This window comes from Elephas maximus, chromosome 16 (genome assembly GCF_024166365.1).
Source record: "Elephas maximus indicus isolate mEleMax1 chromosome 16, mEleMax1 primary haplotype, whole genome shotgun sequence".
Taxonomy (NCBI): domain Eukaryota; kingdom Metazoa; phylum Chordata; class Mammalia; order Proboscidea; family Elephantidae; genus Elephas; species Elephas maximus.
The window spans coordinates 78253196-78265317 of record NC_064834.1 but is presented as its reverse complement, the minus strand read 5'-3'; the positions used below and the strand labels follow the sequence as shown (position 1 = coordinate 78265317).

At 41.0% G+C, this 12122-nt stretch overlaps 1 long non-coding RNA gene across 1 annotated transcript in view; it reads right to left on the bottom strand.

The window, feature by feature from the left end:
• Positions 1 to 755: 755 nt before the first annotated feature.
• The window catches only part of LOC126059572 (uncharacterized), a 28229-nt gene continuing 16862 nt past the window's right edge, over positions 756 to 12122 (bottom strand). The window contains exon 3 of the long non-coding RNA XR_007513453.1: positions 756 to 800. This is a non-coding gene — a long non-coding RNA (uncharacterized LOC126059572). The remainder of the gene's footprint in view (positions 801 to 12122) is intronic.

Genomic DNA, 12122 nt, shown 5'->3' with positions numbered 1-12122 from the left:
AACAGAGTTTGTGAAAATGATTCAGGGATGAAACCTGCAAAATAACTATCCCTCAGCTTCCAGTCACTAGGAAAGTGGAAACACTTAGAAATGCTCAATCCCAGGTGGATGGTCCTGCCCCATCTCCAGCGAGCCCCCCTTGGTTTATCTTGTAATCTGCATCACAGTCTCCTTCTCCTACCTAAATTATTTTTATTTTATTTAAATTATTATTATTTTTTTATTGTGGTAAATAGATAGGCAACAAAACATTTGGCATTTCAACAATCTTCATGTGTATAGTTCAGTGACAGGCATTACGTCCATCTTGTTTAGCCACTGCCCTTAGCAGTTCTCAAATTATACCATCACCTTTATCAGAACCCAGTGTGCCCTAAATGTTGTCCCCCCCTTTCCTCCTCCCTCCTGCCCGCCCCTGGTAACCACTGACAGACCTTGGACTTTGCCTATTCTAGACTTTTTGTATAAGTGGGATCAAACAATATTTGTCCTGTAGGTGGAGCCAAGATGGTGGGATAGATAGACGCTTCTGGCGAGCCCTCTTTACAACAAAGACCCGAAAAAAACAAGTGAAATGAGTATGTTTATAACAAGCTAGGAACCCTGAGCATCAAAGGGAAGCTTAGAAAAAGAATTGAGGGGTAGCGGGAGGAACAGACGGTTCAGAAGCGGAGAGGAGTTACCGGACCTGAATCTCTGGGAGCCCTCAGGCACCATTCCCGGAGCCGCAGCAGTGGGCTGGTACTAGCGTTGGGCCGCAGTTTCCTCAGGGAGAAGCAGCCTACTCACACCTCTGGAACCTGAGAAGAACAGCGCTCTTGGCAAAAGCTAAGTACTTGTGTATATTTTACCACGCCCCCCCCCCCCACCCCCAAGCTGGCTTCAGCGGCTGAATTCCCTGGGCCTGAGATAGGCACTTTTGAGCACCTAGAGCCATCCTCCTGCCTTTGGAGAAGGAAAAAAATTGCAATTCGGGGAAAAGATAATTTGCCAGCTCCACTAACCAGGGGAGCTCAGGACAGAAGCAGCTCCTGTCCAGGCATAAACAGTACGTCGATTTTGAGCACCTTTCCCCTCTGCATGCAGCTGTGTGGGCCTATTTCAGGAGAATAGGCCCTTGCAGGCAGACTCCAGCCATTTCAACTCTGCGGTGGAAAGGTGGGTGTTTGATGTTTGACATTGCTTTGCCTATTAAACAGTGTCCTCACCTACCCACACCAGGGGCCTAAGGACTAGTAGCTCCACTCAGGTCACCCAGCCACCTGTGAGAGGGGTCCAAGGATAACTGGTACCTCCCAGTCCTTACAACCAAAAACATTGGGTGCCCATGGTCCATATGCAGAAACCACCCACCTGCATGCTCTAGGGAACAGGGACACACTTTCCTCAGAGACACTCAGGGGCTGGTTCTCAGCCCCATGCCTCGTTCAAAGTGTGACCCCCTGCTACAATCAGATACCGGTACATACACCAATCACCCCTGCCCCTCTAAGACTGTAGGACAGAGCCTGTACGACACATTTGATGATCAACGACCTGGACACCTGAGCTGAATTCATACAAGAAAACTGAATGGACTCCTAGACTGATATACCTGATAACAGCTCTAACCATCTGGGGACAGGACTTCAGATCTCCAAAGGCAAAAATAATCAAGCTAACTCACTCAAGCAACCCATTTGGGCATATCAAAACAAAACAAAGCAAGAAGCTACAACACAGTAAGCAAGCATAAACTAATACAATAACTTATAGATGGCTTGGAGACAACAGTCAATATCAAGTCACATAAAGAAACTGACCATGATCACCTCAACAAGCTCTCGAAACAAAGAATCCAGGGATCTTCTAGATGAAAGTGCCTTCCTGGAATTACCAGAGGCATTATACAAAAGATCAATATACAGAGCCCTTCAAGACATCAAGAAAGATATAAGGCAATACCCAGAACAAGCCAAGGAACACACAGATAAAGCAATTGAAGAAATTAGAAAGATTATTCAGGAACATAATGAAAAGTGTAATAAGCTGGAAAAATCCATAGGCAAACAGCAATCAGAAATTCAGGTTAACAATAAAATTACAGAATTAGACAACTCAATAGAAAGTCAGAGGAGCAGAATTGAGCAAGTAGAAGCCAGAATTTCTGAACTTGACGATAAATCACTTGGCACTAACATATTTGAAGAAAAATCAGATAAAAGAATTTAAAAACATGAAGAAACCTTAAGAATCATCTGGGACTCCATCAAGAGAAGTAATCTACGAGTGACTGGAGTACCAGAACAGGGAGGGATAACAGAAAATACAGAAAAAAATGTTGAATAACTGTTGCCAGAAAACTTACCTGATATCGTGAAAGATGAGAAGATATTTATCCAAGACGCTCATCGAACTCCACATAATGTAGATGTTAAAAGAAAGACACCAAGACATATTATAATCAAACTTGCCAAAACAAAGATAGAGAATTTTAAGAACAGCAAGAGATAAACGAAAAGTCAGCTACAAAGGAGAGCCAATAAGAATAAACTCGGACTACTTGGCAAAAACCACGCAGGCAAGAAGGCAATGGGATGACATATTTCAAAAATTGAAGGAAAAAAATTGCTAGCCAAGAATCATATATCCAGCAAAACTGTCTCTTAAATATGAAGGTGAAATTAGGACATTTCCAGATAAACAGAAGTTTACGGAATTTGTAAAAACCAAACCAAAACTACAAGAAATACTAAAGGGAGTTCTTTGGTTAGAAAAACAATAATATCAGGTATCTTTTTATCAACCCAAGACTAGAATGCTAGACACAGCAATGAGAAGTCAACCCAGACAGGGAAATCAAAAAGAAAAAAAAAGCTCAAAACAGGAAAACAGTGATGTTATTATATAAAAGAAGACAACATTAAAACAATAAAGAGGGACTAAGAAATGTAATCATAGATCTTTCATACGGAGAGGAAGATACGGCGATAGAAAGAAATAAAAGTTAGGTTTAAATTTAGAAAAATAGGGGTAAATAATAAGGTAACCACAAAGGAGACAAACTATCCTACTCATCAAAAGAAAAGAAAAAAATAGAGACTCAGCAGAAACAAAATCAACAACAATCAACATGAGGAAAGGACAATATATAAAGATAATCTACTCAGCACATAAAATTAAGAGAGAAAAAGAAACTGTCAACAATATACAAAAAAAAAAAGATATCAAAATGATAGCACTAAATTCATACCTATCCATAATTACCCTGAATGTAAATGGACTAAATGCACCAATAAGGAGACAGAGAGTGGCAGAATGGATTAAAAAACAAGATCCGTTTATATGCTGCCTATAAGAGACACACCTTAGACTTAGAGACACAAACAAACTAAAATTCAAAGGATGGAAAAAAAATATATCCAGCAAACAACAATCAAAAAAGAGCAGGAGTGGCAATATTAATTTCTGACAAAATGGACTTTAAAGTTAAACCCATCAGAAAGGATAAGGAAGGACACTATATAATGATTAAAGGGACAATATACCAAGAAGATATAACCATATTAAATATTTATGCACCCAATGACGGGGCTGCAAGATACATAAAACAAACTCTAACAGCATTGAAAAGTGAGATAGACAGCTCCACAATAATAGTAGGAGACTTCAACACACCACTTTCGGTGAAGGACAGGACATCCAGAAAGAAGCTCAATAAAGACACAGAAGTTCTAAATCCCACTATCAACCAACATGACCTCATAGACATATACAGAACTCTCCACCCAACAGCAACCAAGTTTACATTTTTTTCTAGTGCACATGGAATCTTCTCTAGAATAGACCACATATTAGGTCACAAAGCAAGCCTTAGCAGAATCCAAAACATTGAAATATTACAAAGCATCTTCTCTGACCATAAGGCCATTAAAGTGGAAATCAATAACAGAAAAGCAGAGAAAAGAAATCAAACACTTGGAAACTGAACAATGCCCTGCTCAAAAAAGACTGGATTATAGAAGACATTAAGGATGGAATAAAGAAATTCAGAGAATCCAATGGAATGAAAACACTTCCCATCAGAACCTTTGGGGCACAGCAAAAGTGGTGCTCAGAGGTCAATTTATATCAGTCAGTGCACACATCCAAAAAGAAGAAAGGGCCAAAATCAAAGAATTATCCCTACAATTTGAACAAATAGAAAGAGAGCAACAAAGGAAACCCTCAGGCACCAGAAGAAAACAAATAATAAAAATTAGCGCTGAACTAAATGAAATAGAAAACAGAAAAACAATTGAAAGAATTAACAAGACCAAAAGCTGGTTCTTTGAAAAAATCAACAAAATTGATAAACCACTGGCCAAACTGACAAAAGAAAAACAGGAGAAAAAGCAAATAACCAGAATAAGAAATTAGATGGGCAATATTACAACAGACCTAACTGAAATTAAAAGAATCATATTAGATTACTATGAAAAATTGTACTCTAACAAATTTGAAAACCTAGAAGAAATGGATGAATTCCTAGAAACACACCACCTACCTAAACAAACACAATCAGAGGTTGAACAACTAAATAGACCCACAACAAAAGAAGAGATTGAAAAGGTAATCAAAAAACTCCCAACAAAAAAAGCCTTGGCCTGGACAGCTTCACTGCAGAGTTCTGCTAAACTTTCAGAGAAGAGTTAACACCACTACTACTAAAGGTATTTCAGACCACAGAAGAAGACGGAATACTACCAAACTCATTCTATGAAGCCACCATATCCCTGATACCAAAACCAGGTAAAGACACCACAAAAATAGAAAATTACAGACCTATATCCCTCATGAATGTAGGTACAAAAATTCTCAACAAATTCTAGCCAATAGAATTCAACAACATATCAAAAAAATAATTCACCATGACCAAGTGGGATTCATACCAGGTATGCAGGGATGGTTCAACATTAGAAAAACAATTAATGTAAACCATCACATAAATAAATCAAAAGACAAGAATCACATGATTTTATCAACTGATGCAGAAAAGACATTTGACAAAGTTCAACACCCATTCATGATAAAAACTCCCAGCACAATAGGAATAGAAGGAAAATTCTTCAGCATGATGAACAGCATTTATACAAAGCCAACAGCCAACATCATCCTAAATGGAGAGAGCCTGAAAACATTCCCACTGAGATCAGGAGCCAGACAAGGATGCCCTTTATCACCACTCTCATTCAGCATTGTGCTGGAGGTCCTAGCCAGGGCAACTAGGCTAGATAAAAGAAATAAACGACATCCAGATTGGCAAGGAAGAAGTAAAATTATCTCTATTTGCAGATGACATGATCTTACACACAGAAAACCCTAAGGAATCCTCCTGAAAACTACTGAAACTAATAGAAGAGTTCAGCAGAGTATTGGGATACAAGACAAACATACAAAAATCAGCTGTATTCCTCTACACCAACAAAAAGAACATCAAAGAGGAAATCACCAAATCAATGCCATTTACAGTAGCCCCCAAGAAGATAAAATACTTAGGAATAAATCTTACCAGAGATGTAAAAGACTTATACAAAGAAAACTACAATATCCTTCTGCAAGAAACCTAAAGAGGCCTAAATAAGTGGAAAAACATACCTTGCTCATGGATAGAAGTCTCAACATTATAAAAATGTCTATTCTACCAAAAGTGATCTTTATATTTAATGCAATTCCAATCCAAATTCCAATGGCATTGTTTAACGAGATGGAGAAACAAATCACCAACTTCATATGGAAGGGAAAGAGGCCCCGGAGAAGTAAAACATTACTGAAAAAGGAGAACAAAGTGGGAGGCCTTACTCTACCTGATTTTAGAACCTATTATACCGCCACAGTAGCCAAAACAGCCTGGTACTGATACAACAGATACTTGGACCAGTGGAACAGAATTGAGAATCCAGACATAAATCCATCCACATATGAGCAGTTGATATTTGACAAAGGTCCCAAGACAGTTAAATGGGGAAAAGACAGTCTTTTTTAACAAATGGTGCTGGCATAACTGGATATCCATCTGCAGAAAAATGAAACAAGACCCATACCTCACTCCATGCACAAAAACTAACTCAAAATGGATCAAAGACCTAAATATCATGGAAGAAAAAATAGGGACAACGTTAGGAGCCCTAATACATGGCATAAACAGTATACAAAACATTACTAACAATACAAAAGAAAAACTAGATAACTGGGAGCTACTAAAAATCAAACACTTATGCTCATCCAAAGACTTCACCAAAACAGTAAAAAGATTACCTACACACTGGGAAAAGGTTGTTAGCTATGACATTTCCAGTCAGCGCCTGATCTCTAAAATCTACATGATACTGCAAAAACTCAACTGCAAAAAGACAAATAACCCAATTAAAAAAATGGGCAGAAGATATGAGCAGACACTTCACTAAAGAAGACATTCAGGCAGCTAACAGATACATGAGGAAATGCTCACGATCATTAGCCATTAGAGAAATGCAAATCAAAACTACAATGAGGTTTCATCTCACTCCAACAAGGCTGGCATTAATCCAAAAAACACAAAACAATAAATCTTGAAGAGGCTGTGGAGAGATTGGAACACTTATAAACTGCTGGTGGGAATGTAAAATGGTACAACCACTTTGGAAATCGATTTGGCGCTTCCTTAAAAAGCTAGAAATAGAACTACCATAACCCACCCACTCCTTGGAATATATCCCAGAGAAATAAGAGCCTTTACATGAACAGATATATGCACACCTATGTTCATTGCAGCACTGTTTACAATAGCAAAAAAGATTGAAGCAACCAAGGTGCCCATCAACAGATGAATGGATAAATAAATTATGGTATAGTCACACAATGGGAAACCCTGGTGGCATAGTGGTTAAGTGCTACAGCTGCTAACCAAAGGGTCGGCAGTTCGAATCTTCCAGGCACTCCTTGGTAACTCTATGGGGCAGTTCTACTCTGTCCTATAGGGTCGCTATGAGCAGAATCAACTCAACGGCACTGCGTTAGGGTTTTTTTTTTTTTTTTTTTTTGGTCACACAATGGAATACTACAGATTGATAAAGAACAGTGATGAATCTGTGAAACATTTCATAACATGGAGGAATCTGGAAGGCATTGTGGTGACTGAAATTAGTCAGTTGCAAAAGGACAAATATTGTATAAGACCACTATTATAAGAACTCAAGAAAACAGTTTAAACAAAGAAAATATTCTTTGGTGGTTACGAGAGCAGGGAGGGAGTTGGGAGAGGGGTATTCACTGATTAGACAGTAGATAAGAACTACCTTAGGTGACGGGAAAGATTACACACAATACAGCTGAGGTCAGCACAACTGGACTAAACCAAAAGCAAAGAAGTTTCCTGAATAAACTGAATGCTTCAAAGGCCAGCGTAGCATGGGCAGGAGTCTGGGGACCATGGTTTCAGGGGACATCTAAGTCAATTGGCATAATAAAATCTATTAAGAAAACATTCTGCATTCCACCTTGGAAAGAGGCATCTGGGGTCTTAAACATTAGCAAGTGGCCATCTAAGATGCATCAATTGGTCTCAATCCACATGGATCAAAGGAGAATGAAGAACACCAAGGACACAAGGTAATTACAAGCCCAAGAGACAGAAAGGGCCACATAAACCAGAGACTACATCAGTCTGAGACCAGAAGAGCTAGTTGGTGCCTGGCTACAACCAATGACTGCCCTGACAGGGAACACAACAGAGAACCCCTGAGGGAGCAGGAGAACAATGGGATGCAGACCCCAAATTCTCATAAAAAGACCAGACTTAATGGCCTGACTGAGGCTAGAAGGACCCCAGTGGTCATGGCCCCCAGACCTTCTGTTGGCCCAGGACAGGAGCCATTCCCAAAGCCAACTCTTCAGACAGGGATGGGACTGGACAATGGGATGGAGAGGGATGCTGTCGAGGAGTGAGCTTCTTGGATCAGGTGGACACTTGAGACTATGTTGGCATCTCTTGCCTGGAAAGAAGATGAGAGGGTAGAGGGGGGTAGAAGCTCGCGAAATGGACAGGAAAAGAGAGAATGGAGGGAGGGAGCGGGCTGTCTCATTAGGAGGAGAGCAACTGGGAGTACGTAGCAAGGTGTATATAAGTTTTTGTGTGAGAGACTGACATGATTTGTAAGCTTTCACTTAAAGCACAATAAAAAATTATAAAAAATAGTTAAAATTAAAAAAACAACATTTGTCCTTTTGTGACTGATTTCACTCAGTGTAATATTTTCAAGGTTCAGCCATGTGGTAGTATGTATTAGGACTTGATTTCTTTTTGTGGCTGAGTAATATTTTTTTAATATTCCATAGTATGGATGGACCACATTTTGTTTATCCATTCATCTGCTGACAAACACTGGGTTGTTTCCACCTTCTGGCTAACGTGAATAATGCTGCAATGAATATTGTTGTACAAGTGTCTGATTGTGTCCCTGCTTTCAGTTCTTCCGGGAGCTGGAAGTGTTGGGTAAGACGGTAATTCTGTTTAACTTTTTGAGAAATCATCACACTGTTTTCCACGGCAGCTGTAGCATTTACAACCCCGCCAGCGACATACCAGTGTTGTGCTTTCTCCGCATTCCTTCCCTTTTTATTGATGTTTCCCCCTCACTTCCCTCAATGGTAAACTGACCCTCTGTGAAGGTGATGGAGACTTGGAAGCATGTGGAGAGTGACTGCCTGCCCACTTGCAGCCCCCTCCTCTCTGCACTCTCATGAAAGTGCCTGGCGGCAGCTGTTACCATAAATAACACAACAGGCCCTGTGCTGTGGTCAGCACAAGGCCAGTCAGGAGGTTTGGTCCCGGCTCCATCGCAGGAGTGGTGAGACCATGAGACCATGAGCAAGTCCTGCACTTCTAGCAGGTCCTTCAGTATTTGAAAAGCACGCCCCCAAACATGAAACTTTACAGTGACAGGCTATGCCAAGGAGCTTAGGAAGTCTACTTGGGACGGATATGGGCAGCTCAACGGCATTGGGTTTTGGTTTTTTTTTTTTTTATGGGCAGCCAAGGAAAGAGGCTCCCTGAAGAAGTGTCTCTGGAGCCAAGCTTGGCACGCCTGCTGGGTGGTCAACAGATGAGGAGCAAGACAAGAGTGAATAGGTCTGCGGCTGGGGGTCATGGTCCCCACACGGGACCCAGGGGAACCAGACACGGCCATGTGGTCACCTCACAGCAGAGGAAATACATCGCTCCTCCACCAATCAGAAGACACTGGTATCCACTCAAGGGCTCACGCCTGGTCCACACAGGGGCCTTCATGGCTCTGGGGAAACACAGCAGGAGCTGAGGGGGACGTGGGGTCCTAGAGGGACATCTTGACATGTGACTCCTCCACACATGTTCCTTGCGTGTGAAGGCCATAGTCTAATAGGAAGACAGAAATGGGTGGTGCCAGAACAGGGGCCCAGCAGTGAGGGCCAGAGCAGAGGGTTCCCGAGCAGAGGAGAGGTGGTCCCTAGTGGGGGCAGGGGTCTTTGTTCTAGCAGGAAGGGAGGGTCACGTGCAGGTGCCAGGAGATGGAGTGCTGGGGGGTCGGGGTCCCATACTGTTGTTTCTAGTTGCTCAGTGAAGGATGAAGCATGGTCACCACTGGGAGACTGGTCAAGACAGCTACATGGGGAGTTTGACAAGTCAAGGAGGGGAAGATAGTTTGAAATAAGTATGTTGAAGAGTGGGAAAGGACACATACAAGGAAAGGGCAGGTGGGTTGACCTGCCGGCTGAAGGTCCTGTGATGCCGGTGGTCCTGATGCTAAGCTGAGGCCAGGCAGCAGGATGTGGATTTTCACCAGCAACACCCAGCTCCTCAGTGCAGGCATGGAGCGAGAAGGGTTAACCCAGGTTGGAGTTAAGTCTTGCTGGTAGGATGGGGAGAGAATGAACAAGGGGGTGATAAGGTGAGTGGGTTAGTTGGAGAGCTTCCATCAAAAAAAAATGCCTTCCAAGTAAAATTATCTCTATTTGCAGATGACATGATCTTATGTACAGAAAACCCTAAGGAATCCTCCAGAAAACTACTGAAACTAATAGAAGAGTTTGGCGGAGTCTCAGGTTATAAGATAAACATACAAAAATCACTTGGATTCCTCTACATCAACAAAAAGAACATCGAACAGGAAATCACCAAATCAATACCATTCACAGTAGCCCCCAAGAAGATAAAATACTTCGGAATAAATCTTACCAAAGATGTAAAAGACCTATACAAAGAAAACTACAAAGTACTACTGCAAGAAACTAAAAAGGACCTACTTGAGTGGGAAAACATACCTTGCTCACGGATAGGAAGACTTAACATCGTAAAAATGTCTCTTCTGCCAAAAGCCATCTATACATACAATGCACTTCCCATCCAAATTCCAATGACATTTTTTAATGTGATGGAGAAACAAATCACCAACTTCATATGGAAGGGAAAGAAGCCTCGGAGAAGTAAATCATTACTGAAAAAGCAGAAGAAAGTGGGAGGCCTCACTCTACCTGATTTTAGAACATATTATACAGCCACAGTAGTCAAAACAGCCTGGTACTGGTATAACAACAGGCACATAGACCGAAGGAACAGAATTGAGAACCCAGATATAAATCCATCCACATATGAGCAGCTGATATTTGACAAAGGCCCAGTGTCAGTTAATTGGGGAAAAGATAGTCTTTTTAACAAATGATGCTGGCATAACTGGATATCCATTTGCGAAAAAACGAAACAGGACTCATACTTCACACCACGCACAAAAACTAACTCCAAGTGGATCAAAGACCTAAACATAAAGACTAAAACAATAAAGATCATGGAAGAAAAAAATAGGGACAACGTGAGGAGCCCTAATACAAGGCATAAACAGAATACGAAACATTACCAAAAATGACGAAGAGAAACCAGATAACTGGGAGCTCCTAAAAATCAAACACCTATGCTCATCTAAAGGCTTCACCAAAAGAGTAAAAAGACCACCTACAGACTGGGAAAGAATTTTCAGCTATGACATCTCCGACCAGAGCCTGATCTCTAAAATCTATATGATTCTGTTAAAACTCAACCACAAAAACACAAACAACCCCATCAAGAAGTGGGCAAAGGATATGAACACACACTTCACTAAAGAAGATATTCAGGCAGCCAACAGATACATGAGAAAATGCTCCCGATCATTAGCCATTAGAGAAATGCAAATTAAAACTACGATGAGATTCCATCTCACTCCAACAAGGCTGGCATTAATCCAAAAAACACAAAAGAATAAATGTTGGAGAGGCTGCGGAGAGATTGGAACTCTTATACACTGCTGGTGGGAATGTCAAATGGTACAACCACTTTGGAAATCTATCTGGAGTTATCTTAAACAGTTAGAAATACAACCCAGAAATCCCACTCCTCGGAATATACCCTAGAGAAATAAGAGCCTTCACACGAACAGATATATGCACACCCATGTTTATTGCAGCTCTGTTTACAATAGCAAAAAGCTGGAAGCAACCAAGGTGTCCATCAACGGATGAATGGGTAAATAAATTGTGGTATATTCACACAATGGAATACTACGCATCGATAAAGAACAGTGACGAATCTGTGAAACATTTCATAACATGGAGGAACCTGGAAGGCATTATGCTGAGTGAAATTAGTCAGAGGTAAAAGGACAAATATTGTATAAGACCACTATTATAAGATCTTGAGAAACAGTATAAACTGAGAAGAACACATACTTTTGTGGTTACGAGAGGGGGAGGGAGGGAGGGTGGGAGAGGGTTATTTACTGATTAGTTAGTAGATAAGAACTACTTTAGGTGAAGGGAAGGACAATACTCAATACACGGAAGGTCAGCTCAACTGGACTGGACCAAAAGCAAAGAAGTTTCTGGGATAAACTGAATGCTTCAAAGGTCAGCAGAGCAAGGGCGGGGATTTGGGGACTATGGCTTAAGGGGACTTCTAAGTCAATTGGCAAAATAATTCTATTATGAAAACATTCTGCATCCCACTTTGAAGTGTGGCGTCTGGGGGTCTTAAATGCTAACAAGCGGCCATCTAAGATGCATCAATTGGTCTCAACCCACCTGAATCAAAGGAGAATGAAGAACATCAAGGACACATG